The following is a 16,828-nucleotide window of genomic DNA, read 5'->3' as shown; positions in this document are numbered from 1 at the left end:
ACCTCCGTACAGGCCATGGACGCCCTTGGAGGAGTGGAAGGTAAATGCTTCCACCATTGTTAACCTCGGCACTTGAGTGGGTAGAGTGGTTAGCTCTACGCCCGGCCGCCTTTGCCCCCAGGAATTAACCTGGTACTCATTTTTGGTGTAGGCTGAGTGAGCCTCAGGGTAATATGCACCTCCGAAAGTGGAAAGCTCGTTTCTTAAATTTTACGACTTCCTGACGGGGATTCGAACCCACGTCCTTTCGGGAGAACCGAGCACGCCTTTACCGCCTCGGCCAGGCAGGCCCTGTGGAAATGTAAGGCAGAATAAATTTCATTTGTTTGTGAAATGCAGTGGCGGCTGGTGCACAAAATCAGTTGTATTCTGTAACCCATCCCCCCTCCAAAAAATAATAAAAATATTTAGAAACATATGCGGTCCGCCTCTGTGGTGTAGTGGTTAGCGTGATTAGCTGCCACCCCCGGAGGCCCGGGTTCGATTCCCGGCTCTGCCACGAAAATTTGAAAAGTGGTACGAGGGCTGGAACGGGGTCCACTCAGCCTCGGGAGGTCAACTGAGTAGAGGTGGATTCGATTCCCACCTCAGCCATCCTGGAAGTGGTTTTCCGTGGTTTCCCACTTCTCCAGGCGAATGCCGGGATGGTACCTAACTTAAGGCCACGGCCGCTTCCTTCCCTCTTCCTTGCCTATCCTTTCCAGTCTTCCTATCCCTCCACAAGGCCCCTGTTCAGCATAGCAGGTGAGGCCGCCTGGGCGAAGTACTGGTCATACTCCCCAGTTGTATCCCCCGACCAAGAGTCTGAAGCTCCAGGACACTGCCCTTGAGGCGGTAGAGGTGGGATCCCTCGCTAAGTCCGAGGGAAAAACCGAACCTGGAGGGTAAACAGATGATGATGATGATGATGATGAGAAACATATGCGGTTTTCAAGAGCTTCTCCACTGAGTTTTCCGTACTGAACAAACACGCAAACAATCCCAACACATATACACCTTCCGCAAACAAAACTCATTAAACACGCAGTACACCTGCAGTGACAAAACATTCACGAATTGAGAAGCACTTGGTGTGAGCGCGCAAAAATAGAACTTCCAGTGTTACCAAAATCAGTGAAATAAAACCAGCAATGTCGTAATGCAAAATTACATGTTATGTTATGTTATTTATAAACTAGGCATCTTTTGATTAAAGGAAATCACAATATCGTGTCCTTATTTTGACAACATGAAAAGTGCAGTTTTTATATTTCATCGATAGCCACCTGCCACATACTCATTTCGGTCGAAATGCAAGTGTGACCAGTGCTGCCTCTCTGTGGTCGAAGGCTCGCTGTGAAGTGATGTCTTGGCGGTCTTGGCTGTTGTTTCTACAGGACATTGGAAAAGTTGGGCACGCATGCGCAAACGGCAGAGTTCCTGCTTTTTGGCAATAAAGTTTAGAAATTCTCGCTGAGCTGTGATCTGCACAGCACCAGGCGTGGAGCGTACGACTAGTTACCTGATTGTGCGGGGGAGTTGAATGATTTTCTATTCTTTGGCTGGCGTCTTTTTCGTTTGTATTTGGTGTAGATAATATTATTAAAGTAATTTATTTTTCAAATAGACAATGTGCTGCAGCACTTCAGCTTATAAGGTACGGCCGCTCCTGGTTAAATGTCTACGCCTTTATTTTCTTCCCTCCCTGTTTTCCTTTTAGTTGTTTTGTCTCTTCAGTGCCTCCCTAAAATAATCTCAGTCTTTCTCAAATGTTTAAACTTCTTTATCTAAAACAACTTAGGTTATTATTTTATCTCTCAGATTCTTGGAAACTGGCGATGGATTTAAAACTATAGCATACAGTTACAGAGCAGGAGCTTCAACTGTATCTGCTGTTATAATTGATGCACGTGAAGCTATCTGGGATCGATTAAAGGACTAAGTGCCTCCATTGCCGTCGAAATAAATATGGGAAAGAATCGCAAGTGATTTTGGAGAACTATGGAATTTTCCCAGTTGTTTAGGTGTCATCGATGGTGGGCCGCAATAGTGGCACAAGTCAGAAAATACGAAATCGGAGGAATTGAACCCCCCTCGACTCAGTTCACCTCCCGAGGCGTAGTGGACCCTGTTCCAGTCCTCGTGGTGCCAGTTTTCAAATTTCGTGGCCGAGCCGGGAATCGAACCGCATGGCCAACTCGCTAAAGAACTGAAGTTGTTGTTACCGACGTTCCTGCTTTGTCTAGAAAAAAATGGACGAACTGCGACAGACATCGCCAAACAACGACTGTATCAGTTTGTAGAGGTTTCTACTGAATCTCCCTGATATTCTGTGGTGGACAGTACTAATGACAATTATGAAGACTTAACTCGTCAGTTAGGTGTATATTTGCCGAGCTCGATAGCTGCAGTCGCTTAAGTGCGGCCAGTATCCAGTAATCGGGAGATAGTGGGTTCGAGTCCCACTGTCGGCAGCCCTGAAGATGATTTTCCGTGCTTTCCCATTTTCACACCAGGCAAATGCCGGGACTGTACCTTAATTAAGGCCACGGCCGCTTCCTTCCAATTCCTAGGCCTTTCCTATCCCATCGTCGCCGTAAGACATATCTGTGTCGGTGCGACGTAAAGCAAATAGCAAACAAAAAAAAAGAGGTGTATATTTCTTTCTAGAACTTTCTCACTTTGATTGTACAGAGCATTCAACAGAACTTCACTTTTTTTTTTTTTTTTTTTTTTTTTGACATAACGTGTAGTGTTCACTTAATTCATGAACGTTTGCGTTTTAGAACGTTCGAAAATTCTAACCTTCACGTAACACGTGACGCATTGCATAATCAAGACATTCCAATTTAAGTGCAATGTTTTCAGATCTGACAGTTGATTTTCTTCCTGGCGAATCACTTATTATTGCCGAGGCCAATTTTCGAAAGTTTGCAACCACAGCTTCACAGTGTTGCAGCTCGGATGAATCCTGAAGAGCCTGTGTAATATTCGCCAGAGTCAGAACAACTGATTCATTGTTCTTGAAATAAGTCTCCAAAAAAAAAAAAAAAAAAAAAAGATCGATGTGCCCCTCGGTCCAGTTAACTTTACTCACTGAGTGGCTTTGAGCCTGGCAACGTGTGCGTTCAAAGACTTGAGGAGAGATTCACGCTCTCGTATTAGTGCGGCAACAAAGGCAAAGAGAGGCACGGTACCCCCCGCCCCCTTCCACTCACTGCGTACGCAGAATTTTGTTTGTGTGTGTGTGGAGGGGGGGGGGTTCCTTATTAAAATTGTTCACAATTGATATAGGTGTTTTAAATAATAATTACTATTATTATTCACAGCATTGCGACTCGGATGAATCCTGAAGAGCCTGTGTAATATTCGCCGAGTCAGAACAACTGATTCATTGTTCTTAAAATAAGTCTCCACAAAAAACGATCGATTATTATTATTATTATTATTATTATTATTATTATTATTATTATTATTATTACATCAGAGCCTCCGTGGCCCAGGCGACAGCGCTCCTGCCTCTTACTGCTGGGTTCCGTGTTTCAAATCCCGGTCACTATGTGAGATTTTTGCTGAACATAGCGGAGGTGGGGCAGGTTTTTCTCCGAGTACTCCGGTTTTCCCTGCCATATTTCATTCCAGCAACACTCTCCAATATCATTTCATTTCATCTATCAGTCATTAATCATTGCCCCAGGGAACTGCGACAGGCTTCGGCAGCCGGCACAATTCCTGTCTTCGCCGCTAGATGGAGCTTCATTCGTTCCATCCTGACCAGGTCAAATGACTGATTTTCATTATGATATGTTACGGTATATTTATTATGAACATATTCATAAAAACCTTATAATATCTTCTAAACGTATTTTTAACAGTCTTAGGCTACAATTGCTTTATATCTGTTTCATTTTGTATAATACAATAAATGCTTGTGCCATTGACACATGTCATTATTACAGTTAGGCTACACAGTAACAATACCGGTACTGTATATTTTATTGTTTGGTTATAAGTATATGCGAAAAACCTATGGAAGCAATCAAATATATTGAAATAAGTGTAAATCAACAGAATTATGTCATTACGGAACTCACCACGTTTGAAGAATGAAACTGGCATGATGAATCCGCACTCTGTAAGGGGAGTACGTGCAATAGAGCACTGTTTTTTATTTCAGCGAGATCGCGTTACAAGTGCCCATAATTTGGATATTCCATGGCCCCTCTCATTTACAAATGCCACGCCCTCCTCTGACTGTAGGCTGGGTTTTACTTTTTGATAACTTTCTAGTTCTCGGAAATAAAAGTCCATTAGTGAACCGCATAGACTATGTTGGAGCTTCTCATCAGTCGAAATCTTATGAAGAAAAGTTGCCCACAGCAACAGAAATATCCAAAATAGCACAAAGGGCAGTACCGAAAATTGCCCAAGATTGGACAGAAAAAGAGAATAAACTAACATGAAGTTTTCCAAGACATAATTATACCGTATGATGTACAGATAATATCTAGGATCTGAATATGTTTAATCCACCTTCATAAGTTTTTACAGATAATCTCTTTAATCCAACTTCAAGTTATAGCAATATTAGGCTAGATTTTTCTTCAAGGTTTTTATGTTAGCTTATTATTTCGGGTTACTGAGTTGCTTGTCGTGGTTCTTGGTGCACGCATAATAAAGAAAAGGAAACCTACAAACACCATGGACTTCCAGGAGGAGTGATGCTTCTGATTAAGCCCATTTATAAGGATCTTGCCCAAAATGTAAACGGGTCTTTTAACAGTGTTATTTGGAGCAGTGCACCGGTACCTAAAAATATTTTTGTTGGATAAAAAACCTTAAAATTAGGAGTGCATAATGCTGTTTTATCATTTAATATGGGAAATTCAGGCAGAATTAAAGTTCTAGAACAGCTGGGGATCTAACCAGGGTGGAATTCGCTCAATGCGTTTCAAACTTTTGATGTTCGTCGGACCAAAATGGAGGATAAAAAGCTGTTTATAGTGGAATCCAAGATAAGGAAGTCAATGAGAGCAATGAAAAGGAGTCTGGAGGACAAGTAGGATGAGGAATATGCAGCAGGAGGGTTCTAGACTACAACTAAGACTTATATAACCTAAACTTTAAAGTTAATTTTCTCTGCTTTTTTTTTTCCTTATATAGGTACGCTCAGTCAAAAAATCTATAAAAGGTAGAAATCTGAAATAATTATCAGTGATACTTCCGTACCTTCTGTCTGTAGAGCTACCAGGTTATATGTTAATATATGAGACCAGAAACAAAATTATTACTCAAATTTTTCATGAACATTTTTTAAATTAGGAAAAATTCCAAAAAATAACCATGCATCTAATCCTAAAACCAAAGACAGCAATGTAAAGAACAAAGTTCCTACAATAACACTATAAAGTTTCAAATCTGTGGAATAAAGGACCTTTTACCTGAGCATATCTAAAAATGGAGAAATTACCATTGTCAGCATAGGCAGCACGTACTCCCCAAGTTTATATTTAAAAATATGAACTGCCTAATTCACAAAATGTTAAGCAAACGTTCCACAACAAAATCTGGAACCTTGACTAACGAATGAATGCTGCTCGACAATATTTCATATCTGCACTGCAGAAGTATCAGAAGAGTACGTTTCACAAAAGTACCGTATTTTTCGGACCATAAGTTCCTTGCAATACTTTTAGCAGTTGACCTCTTTTGGTACTGCAGTTAAGAAACAGCGGCTATGGTACACCTGCATTTGTCTAATAGGAATGTGAGTTGCGAGGGAATTTCTAACAAAACGGTTCGCAACTTCTTCCCCGCCCGCCTCCATTTCGTACCAGGCAAACACAAAGAGCTGGGACCTTGACTACTGGTATAGGCAATCTTCAAGGAAGGCTAGAAAGAAAATCTTTCACAGTGTAATCGGTAGCAAGTTGCAGTAGTGGTAAGTTCCGGTAGTGATAATTTACCGTACACAATGCCAGTTGTACAGAAGGTGTTTCTTTACGACTTAGCACTCAAATTAAAAGTTGTAGAATATGCAAAATTACATGTTTATAGGGCATTAGGAAGACAATACCTACTTGTGATTTGTAAAAGCGACGGTATTGCACTACCTACCGGTAATTAGTGTTTGTACACAAATTAAATTATTTCTGTAAAATCTTGTTTGAAAATAAAAATTATTATTTATTTATTTATCGTATGATGTGCAAAGATAGATTATACAAATAAGTATACAATATATACACAATATATACAAGCAGAAGCCTATAGTTCCAAATCAAGTCCATTGATCCATTTTAAGGCCTCCTCAGTTGCATTATGAATGTCCTCCAAAGAACCTTGAAATGCTCTCTGTGGACACTCGGCAATTACGTGGTGGATGGTCTGTGAGGTAGCTCCACAATCACACCCAGAAGACTTCTGCCAGCCCCATTTATAAAGAGTATAGCCGCATCTTCCTTGATTGACTCTTATCCTGTTTAGAGTCCTCCATTGACGTCTGGGTAGATGGAATCCGGGAGGTTGAACATGAGGTAGAGTCACAAGATGTTGATTGGGAACAGAAGACTGCTGCCAATGGTGTAACCAGGCGTTCGTGATGGAGAACCCAGATTCTTCCAGTGTAAGTGCAGTGCGCCAGGGTGGAGATCTAGACTTAACATCGAAGGCATCAGCAGACCAAAATGCGAGTGTCTAGCTAAAATTCTGAAAGGTCAACAGATTGATGTCATTGCGCTACAAGAAAATAAAAATAATTTTCCTTAAATTTTCATCAAAATGTTAGGGTGCGTCTTATGGTCCGAAAATTACGGTGTTTATTTATTTATTTATATTTTTGCTAGCGGCTTTACATCGCACCGACACAGATAGGTCTTATGGCGACGATGGGATAGGAAAGGCCTGGGAGTTGGAAGGAAGCGGCCGTGGCCTTAATTAAGGTACAGCCCCAGCATTTGAATGCAACACAAAATGGTGCTCACGATAAAACGGTGCATGTTCATTGTCGAGTGTTATGCGAAGCACGGTTTTTGGAAAATCTGTGCGAAACTGTTTGCGCAAGAGTTTAAGACTGGAAATGTTTTAGCAAAACCTCCAGCAAAGTCTGCAGTGCAAAACTTAATGGCAAAATGGCGCGAAACAGGCTCTGTAGCGAATAAAAACCGTAACTATCCGAAAAGAGTTCGAACACCAGAAAACATTGCTCGAATGAAGGAGAGCCTGGAACGAAGTTCGACGAAATCTCAAAGGAATTAACGAGATCGTCGTGTCGAAACAATATATAAAAAAGGAGTTGCTTCTGTATCCTTATAAATTTTTCATTTCTTCAGATGAGGCCTGGTTCAGCCTGTCAGGGTATATTAACTCATAGAACACGCGCCATTATGGATCAAAAATCCCCATCAGTATGTCGAAAAGCCGTTGCATATTCCCAATATTCTTGTGCGGTGCGCTGCATTGACGTCAACGATTGCCATTTCCAGCATCTTCTGTGATGTTCATTAACAAGGATCAATCCCGCGTCAGTACAATTGTAAATATTTTCCAGGGCAGTTTTATTTTGCCCACCCGATATGTCGTTTCCACCAGCTACTCTCATTCTGACAAGCTTCATGTACAGTTCGCAAGGACAGCTGAAGCACTGCCATTGTCTGACAGGAAAGTAGACACGGGCTACTGTTGGTTAAAATTCATGTTAAACTGGAAGGAATTCCACACACGAGAAGCCGTGAATAAGAGCTATTTTATCTGTAGTATTTCGATTATTTTATGTTTATACGTTTCTTCATCTATTGTAAGAGGATGGCAATGAACTTCGTCCTACCTCCTAGGATGTTACAGTAACAGAGTAATAACGTGTGGAATTTAGAAGCAGTAGCAGTGACTTGAGTTTATGACCTGTAACCCGGAGTGTAATCCTCCAATAACCTGGGAGGGTCACGTATTGCACTGAGACGATATTGACTGTGTTCGCACGGCGACATCACAGCCGGTAATTCCGTCCTTTACACAACAAACATAGCATTACCAGATCTCTCCTGATACGTACGAGTATCACGGAACTGGGTGGTGTACTCGTGCATCGTTACGGAATTCTATATTGTATACAGAATTAGACGACGTCGTGTACACGCTGTGAATAAGATTGTATTAAATTGCATAATTACATAAAGCAAAGTTTTCTCCGTACAGGCCGTGAAGGCCCTTGGAGGGGTGGAAGGTAACGGCTTCCACTATCCGTATCCGTATCCGTAACCTCAGTCACCTTTGCCCCAAGGAATTAACCTGGTGCTCATTTTTGGTGTAGGGTGAGTGAACTTCAGGGCCATGTGCACCTCCGGAGGTGGAAATCTTGTTTCTTAAATTTTACGACTTCCTGACGGGGATTCGAACCCACGTCCTTCCGGGCGAACCGAGTACGCCTTTCCTGCCTCGGCCATGCAGCCCCTTGCATAATTACATAGGTATTTAAAAATTAAATTTTAGGGTCCTTCCCCTAAAATACCACTTTACCAGCGTGAATAAAGTTATTTTAGCCCAGACTATACAGTAGTGCTTTATTCCCCAACGCTACATACCGATTTTCATTAAATTCCGTTTCTCCATTTTCTCGTTGCTCGACATTAATATGGATTTAGCAAGAAAATTCGAAATGCATGAATATCTCTGTTATCATAGCCGGTACGGTAAAGATGTACACGACATGAGTGATCGGAAATTTAATTCTACATAACTTTAGTTATGTTATGTAGTAGTATTTATCGATAGGACCACTAATAACACAAATATTTGAGAAACCTTTTAGGTCTTCCCCTAAACTACGTATACCATTTCACTCGGCGTGAATAAAATGATTATAATGTATTAGCTTCATTATCCGTATTGATGATTCTAATGATCGCAAATATAACGATAGGAACTTTCCACCTAATCAATATAATTATTTCTTATGAGGTACTTAAAATATTTGTACATGACAGTACCAGTTTAGACCTTATTTGTGGGTCATCTTCAGCTGCTGAAGAACCTTCACCTTAATAAAAACAACATAATTTAATATTAAAACATCACCCCCCTATAGGCCATGATGGCCCTGGGAGGAGTGGAAGGTAAAGGCTTCCACCATTGTTAATCTCGGCACTTAATGGGGTAGAGTGGTTAGCTCTACACCCGGCCGCCTTTGCTCCCAGGAATTAACCTGGTACTCATTTTTTGTGTAGGCTGAGTGAACCTCAGGGCCATATGCACCTCCGGAGGTGGAAATCTTTTCTTAAATTTTACGACTTCCTGACGGCGATTCGAACCCACGTCCTTCCGGGCGAACCGAGCACGCATATTAAAACATTACTTATATTAATGACGAATGACTATTGCTAAATTACAATGATGTGTTGTGGCAATAAAATATGCTTGAAATAGTAGCTTTGAAAGGCTAAAATGTTCACCAGTTTGTTATGATGACACTGATGTTCACTCGTATACTCATTCATTCAATCTAGTGTTACAATGTTGACACACTTATTTTAAATTAAAACGCCTTAATGCTGAGTTAATAAAACATTACTTATACTAACTACGAATGACTAATACTAAAATAGAATGATGTGTTGTGATAATAAAATATGCTTGAAAGAGTAGCTTTAAAAGTCTAATATGTTCACCAGTTCGTTATGACACTGATCTAGATTGTAGTGCCGCATTCCCCGACTTTACGTACCGATTTTCATTAAATACTCATCAGCCATTCGTGGCCCTTGCATTTCCTTGGCCTATACCTTCGTTTTTGGAAGTGTCGGACCCCCATTCATTATATCCTCTGATTGGTGTTAAATAAAAAATGTTTGCCCAGTTGTACTTCGTCTTAAAACAACGATCGCCACCACCACCACCATTATTGATGAGATCTATGTAACAGACATGAAGGTTCCCCTGTTCGTGCACCCCTTGAGGTGACTTCACCCATTAGGGTCAATAAACTATCTCCTCCTACCCGTTAATCCTTTCTGCCTGTTGTAGAGGCACTTTTATGTTCCATATTAAATACCGTAAAAGAGCCACAGATCTTTATCACACCCTCGCTCCCAGCACGAATGTGCAGTGTAATTCCATTAAGAGAGTTAGTTAACAAATCAACACGTGATGGACCTTAATGCATATACAACACCATTGTTTGCGCAAATTATGAGCAGCTCGTGCATTGACGTTAGTTTGTTTGTTATTCCAACAGGTAAACTGAATTACGATGTACAATATTATACTCCGTACTGCTTTACTTCTAAACTGACGTTTTCGCTGATTTTGGCTCTGTCTGGTGGTTATGCGCTGAAATATAGACATCGAACCAATCTCAAGCAGCCATTCATATCGACTTATATCGGCAGAGTGCGATCTCGAAAACTGTCCGACTCATTGGCGTTGCGGCCTTCGGTTCAGACGGTCCCGGGTTCGATTCCCGGCCGGGTTGGGGATTCTAATCGCCTCGGATGAATACTTCTGGCCCGGGGACTGGGTGTTTGTGTTTGTCCCATCACTTTCCTCTTCATATTCACACCACACCACATACTACACTACCAACCACCACAGAAACACGCAATAGTGATTACATCCCTCTATATAGTGTTGGCGTCAAGAAGGGCACTCGGCCGTAAAACAAGGGAAATCCGCATGTGCCAAACAGTTCACACCCGCGACCCCACGGGTGTGAGAAAAGCGGTAGAAAAAGAAGAAGTACGATCTCGAAACCTAGTTGTCAACTCTAACATTTACATTTACCACGTGGTTAACCTATCTCGCTCATCGTGTATAGTACCGGGCGAGTTGGCCGTGCGGTTAGGGGCACTCGGCTGTGAGCTTGCATCTGGGAGTTAGTGGGTTCGAACCCCATTGTCGGCAGCCCTGAATATGGTTTTCCGTGATTTTCCATTGTCACACCATGCAAATGCTGGGGCTGTACCTTAATTAATGCCACGGCAGCTTCCTTCCCACTCCTAGACCTTTCCTGTCCCATCGTCGTCATAAGTCCTGTGTCGGTGCGACGTAAAGCAAATTGCATCGTGTATAGTATTCGGTACGGTTCGCGACCTTTTTTATTTTTCTTCAGTAATTCGTGTTTTTCATATTAGTATCTTTCTAATATAGTACAGTATAGCGTAGTTTACAGTTTAGTATAGCATAAGTTAGTAAAATACAGGTTTAGTAGTTCATTGTATAAAAATAGCTGTGGTTTTGTCTACGCCGTGTATTGGTTAGTGTACTTAGTTCGTGCGTGTTTAGTATGTCTCAGTGTAGTTTGGGAAAGGCAAATGGCGAGAAAGTGACTCTTGAGGTCAGTGAGTGTTCCCTTTGTAGGCCTTAACCTCCTTCCTGTGCCATCCATTAGCGGTGAGTGGTTTGTTATTTCCTCGTTCTCTTTTATTCTTAATAATGCATTATTATTTTAGTGTCCATTGTTGTTAGTATGTGTAGTTCTTGTGAATTTGTTTCCAATCCCGATTCATTAGCTTTTCTGAGTACGGTATTTCATTTATTGAGGTCTGTTTACCGCGGTCGTATTGCATCAGCGGTTCTCGCGGCTGAAGCGCGCTGGCAACAGAGGTAAGGCGATGCTCATTTGTTTAGCGAAAAGTCAATTTAGACGTAAAGCCGTGCGGAGTATAGTATCGATATTATTATGTCAAGTATACTCAAGGAACATGGTATGAATAGCTTGCGCCAGACATGAAATTGCAAAGATTTGAATTTCCTATATAAAAACTGATGAATCAAATATGTTGCAGTTACTCTACACACCTCATAAACTAAGTCGTCCTGAAGATAACGTCTTCAATAATTTATGATGGTTTATGATGTACCACTAAGGTTTCCGGAGACGCCAAAGTACCGGAATTTTGTCCCGCAGGAGTTCTTTTCGTGCCGGTAATTCTACCAACACGAGGCTGACATATTTGAGCACCTTCAAATAGCACCGGACTGAGCCAGAATCGAACCTATGAAGTTGGGCTCAGAAGGCCAGCGCCTCAACCCTGTGGATGGAGGCTGTAGAATAACACCCACAGTATACCCTGCCTGTTGTTAGAGACGACCAAAAGCGGCCCCAGGGGCTCTTAACTTGGGAGCGTGTGTTGGCAACCACGGGGCCCTTAGCTGAGCCTTGTTCTTTTCCGACCCCGACGGTATTAGGTTAACGATGCTCAGTGACTCTTATTTTCACGCCCTTCGTGTCCCTTGTCTTTTTTCGGTGATACCTTCATTTTTCGAAGTGTCGGACCCCCGTGTTGTATCCCCTCTGATTAGTGTTAATGTATAGGTTGGTTACATAGTTGTACTTTCTCTTGGAAACAACTATCATCACCACCACTCATTCCAGCGGGTTATACATCTACCCATCTCTCTCTCTCTCTCTCACACACACACACAGAGAGAGAGAGAGAGAGATAGAGAGAGAGAGAGTGAGTCATAAATGAACGAGTCAGAAGAGATTCGAGCCAGAGTATTTGCTGCCCAGTCGAAATGTGCGATATTTAAATAATGGACAGTGAAAGTCAACCTAAACTTGAAACTCGATCACACACTCGGTATACCAGACCACTCAAGTGTTCAGCCACTCGTTGGGTGATCAAATTCGAGTTGTTGTTTTGTTTCTGCTTCATGCCGGTGCGGTACGAGTGTTCTATGCAGTGGTTTTCTTTGTTTATTTTTTATTTTGGCTTTCGGTCTTAACGACCATTTAGCCAGCTGCAATTTTGTATGTTTCTGTTTATTAATTATGAATTGACAATTTTTGTATGTTTCTTATGGTTAATTATGAATCGACTTTGATGAACTTCCGAGTTTCCAAGCTGCTTGATCTGTACAGAATCGTTTTTGCTCGTTGTGATCAGACAGAGTGGACAATTCGGTAGACTCATTTGTTCAGTAGAGTTGAGCGCCTTTTCGAGTCTGGTCCTTTCAAACATTTAACACAGTGCTCAAGCAGGGTTCAACGAGTCTTGACTGAACAGGATTCAGTTTGAGCGAGTCTACAGGTTGTTTTTGCACAGCTCTAATGTGTTGATTAGAGGTAAATTTTTGTAACTTGAGTTGTGAATTTCCTGACTCTTTTCAACGGATGTAGGGATCGATACAGTCTCGAACAAGTACATTATTTTTAGGACTATAAGACGCACCTTGATATTTTGATGAAAATATAAGGAAAATATAATTTTACTGCATTTTCAAAGGAAAGTTTACAGAAAAATTTAATTTGTCTAAAAACACAAATTACTGGCAGGTAATGCAATACTGTCACTGTTACAAATCGCAAGTACGCTTATGTTCGTAAAAAACAAGACACCCTGAAAAACTAGAGATAGGAAGTTCATATTCACAGGACTTTAAAAAAAATTAGGGTTGTTTATAGTCGCTTTAACTCCAAGGTCTTATCGCGACTCTTACATATGATTACAGAATAATAGTAATAATAATAATATTGTAATTATAAAAATGTAAAGGATAAAAAAATAAGTATAATGTAATTTGATTTTGGAGTGTAAGCCAGTGTCCTTGAGGAAGCTGATGACTCGCCAGTGTCAGTTCCATTTCCTTAGGTATGTTGTGGTGTTGGCGCCAATGGTCATACAGTTGACATTCTGAGATGATATGCTTGACAGTGAGAGAGCAGTTATATTGTATTTATTGCAGGTGGGAGGTTGTTTCTTTTCTAGGAGATAGTTGTGGGTGATCTTCGTGTGTCCTATCCTTAGTCGGGAGATTAAGACGTGTTCATGTCTGGTGAGGTTTTGGAGAGGATATGTTCTCGTAGATATCATTTTAATTTTTTTGAGGTTGCTAGTGGAAGTTTTAAGCCAGTTCATTTTCCATTGTTCGTGCAGTTTGATTTGATATAAGCGATGATATCAGAATGTGGCGTGGCAATTTAACGATCGTTGATTGGAAGACTAGTAGCCTCTGTTGCTGCTTGATCAGCTGATTCGTTGCCTGGTATTCCTCTGTGAGATGGTATCCACATAAAAATAACATTTTTTCCTGCAATCTTGATCTTGTGGTACAGCATTTGAATTTCTTTAACAAGGAGGTGTGTTGTTGATGGAGTTTGTATTGAAGTTAATGCACTTTTGGAATCAGAGAATATTATGAATGAGTTATTGTAGCTTGCTTTCGAAATATGAATCATGGGCTGTTTAAGAGCATACAGTTCACTTGTAAAAACTGTGAAAAGATCTGGTAATCTGTATAGCTTACTATAGTCTTTATATTTCGCTGCACAGTCATTTCTCTCATTGAATTTTGATCCATAATTATAAATTGCACTATATGATGAGTATCTATTACAAATTTCATTAAATAACTGTTGGGATTTCGCTGTGTCAGTTTGAGCTTTAAGATTGTTGTTCAATTCCCAGTTGATTGGAGGCAAATGAGCTTTCCATGGAAGGGTATTAGTGAGTTGTGTGGAAATAAGATGGGTGGAAGGCTGAGGTTTAGTTCTTTCAGAAGATTGTATATTCTGATGTTAAAGGGTTGGGGTTGAGATCCAGTTAGTTTTCCTTTATGTCTCTTTGAAAGTAGGTGTTTTTTTTCAAATATTGATTACTATCTTGATTGCGTATGTCAAACTCAGCGGTTTACGTCTGATTGCAAGTGGTGGTTCGTTGGCTTCAATCTCTATACTAGCTATGGGGCTGGTGCGATGGGCTCCTAGGGCAATTCGAAGAGCTGAAGATTGGATGGTATCAAGGATCTTAAGAGTAGATGGTTTGGCCGAACAATATACCATACTGCCATAATCCAGTTTGGCTCTGATTGTGGCTCTGTATGTGTTCATTAGGACATGGTAGTCTGCTCCCCAGTTTTTTGCTGAGAGAATTTTCATGATATTCATTCTTCTTTGGCACTCGTCTTCAAAATCGTTAAGGTATGGGGTCCAGTTGAGCTTGTTATCGAATAGAAGTCCTAGAATTTTAATAGTTTTAACCGATTGAATTTTATGGTCATCCATATATGGGTGGATGGGTTGCCACGCGCTGTTGGTGGGGGGTAAGGGAATGGAGGAGGGAAAGGAACTGGCCACCCTACCGCACGTAAACTCCGGCTCAGGAACACCTCTGCGGAGGTTCGGACCTGCCTTCGGGCAGAACAACCCTTACCTTACGATATATAATTCAGGGTTAGGGATGGTATGTTTATTTTTGGAGAAGAGAATACATTTGGTTATAGTTTTAGAAAATTTGAACCCTGTGGTTTTAGTCCAGTTTTGAATATTTACAATTGATTATTTTAATAGCAGTTTGAGTCGTCGTAACGTTTTTCCCTGGGCAGAAGATTATCAAATCGTCAGCAAAAAGGCAACACTTAACTGGTGAGTGGATGTTAGAGACTGTGTCATTAATTGCCACAAGAAACAGTGTTACACTGATAACTGATCCTTGTGGGACTCCATTGTTGATTACTCCTTCCTTTGACAGCATTCCATTTACTCTAACTTGAAATCGGCGCATTTGGAGAAAATTATAAATGGAATATAGGATATATTATGTGTCATTAGTACTTCGATTACATAGTCTTTCCATACCATGTCGTATGCCTTATTAATATCTAAACTGACTGCTATTAGGTGTTGGTTATTGAGGAACGCTTCCTGTATTTCAGATTCCAGACTTATCAAAGTGTCTGTTGTGGAGTGTGCTTTACGGAACACGTTTTGCACATTACTGAAGAAATGTATGTGCTCGAGATACCAGCGTAATCTTCGGTTGACTATTTTCTCCATGAGTTTACACATCGCATTAGTTAAAGCAATAGGGCGATACTTTTCTGCAATTGAGTTGTCTTTCCCTGGTTTGGGTATTGGAACTACAATGGCATTTCGCCATTGATCAGGAAAAGTCTTAAAGCTCCATATGTGGTTGAAAATGGCCAGAAGATAATTTATTATTTAGTGGAAGCTGTTTTAGAAATTCATAAGGGACCGTATCTGGGCCAGGACTAGATTTGCCACATTTGTCAAGTTCAATAATTATTTCCTGTAGTTGAAAAGCATCGTTTAGATTATAGTTGGGGTCAGAGATGGCTTTCCTTAGATCAACGGATTCACTGGATTTCTTTGTATGGAGAAATTCGGGATCATAATTTTTGTCACTAGAGATCTCGGCAAATGTGTCAGCTAATTTATCAGCGATGTTTTAAGGTTTGTTTATGAAGGTTCCATCAACCGAGTTTCTGAGGGAAGTAATGTAGAAGTGATTATATTTGCCATTTATTCTTTTAAGTTTATTCCACATTTCCTTTTGTGGGGTTTGGGAACTTAGCGAGGAGACAAATGAGAGACATGAATTCTTTTTTCTGAGTTTAATTTCTTTTCGAGCGATTGCTCTACATTTCTGAAATTGGTCTTTATTTTCAGGTGTGGGTTTTCTTTTGTAGAGGTAGAAAGCGTGATTCTTAACCTTAATAGCCTCCTTACAAGTGTCATTCCACCAAGGTACTCTTTTCTTAAAGGAATTTGAGATTACTTTTGGAACACTCATGTCCGCAGATTTAACAAGAACTTCTGTGAAATCTTGAACAATAGTATTTATGAAGGGAAATCATTTGGAGGGGTCAAGTCTTTTAAGTGATTTTGACTGTCTGCCTAAATTTCGTCCAATCTGCCGTATTTAAGTTCCATTTAGAGTTGTTAATAAATGAGGAGTTGACAGAATTTTCATTATTGATTAGTATCGGGAAGTGGTCACTATTTCCTTGGAGTATTGAATAAACAGACCAGTTGAAAAGGGTTGCTATGTCCGGTGTGCAGATGGTTAGGTCTATACTACTACAGGTGCCGTGGGCTATGTCAAAGCGAGTTGGA

The 16,828-nt window shown here is 40.7% G+C and overlaps 1 protein-coding gene across 1 annotated transcript in view; it reads left to right on the top strand.

Annotated features, from left to right (window-relative positions):
* LOC136872229 (neurotactin) overlaps positions 1–16,828 on the top strand; it is a 402,540-nt gene that overhangs the window by 191,351 nt on the left and 194,361 nt on the right. The gene's annotated exons all lie outside the window — the stretch shown is intronic.

The sequence above is a fragment of the Anabrus simplex genome, chromosome 1 (genome assembly GCF_040414725.1).
Source record: "Anabrus simplex isolate iqAnaSimp1 chromosome 1, ASM4041472v1, whole genome shotgun sequence".
Classification (NCBI taxonomy): Eukaryota; Metazoa; Arthropoda; class Insecta; order Orthoptera; family Tettigoniidae; genus Anabrus; species Anabrus simplex.
The sequence above is the reverse complement of the archived record's forward strand: the minus strand, read 5'-3'. Positions and strand labels throughout refer to the sequence as shown.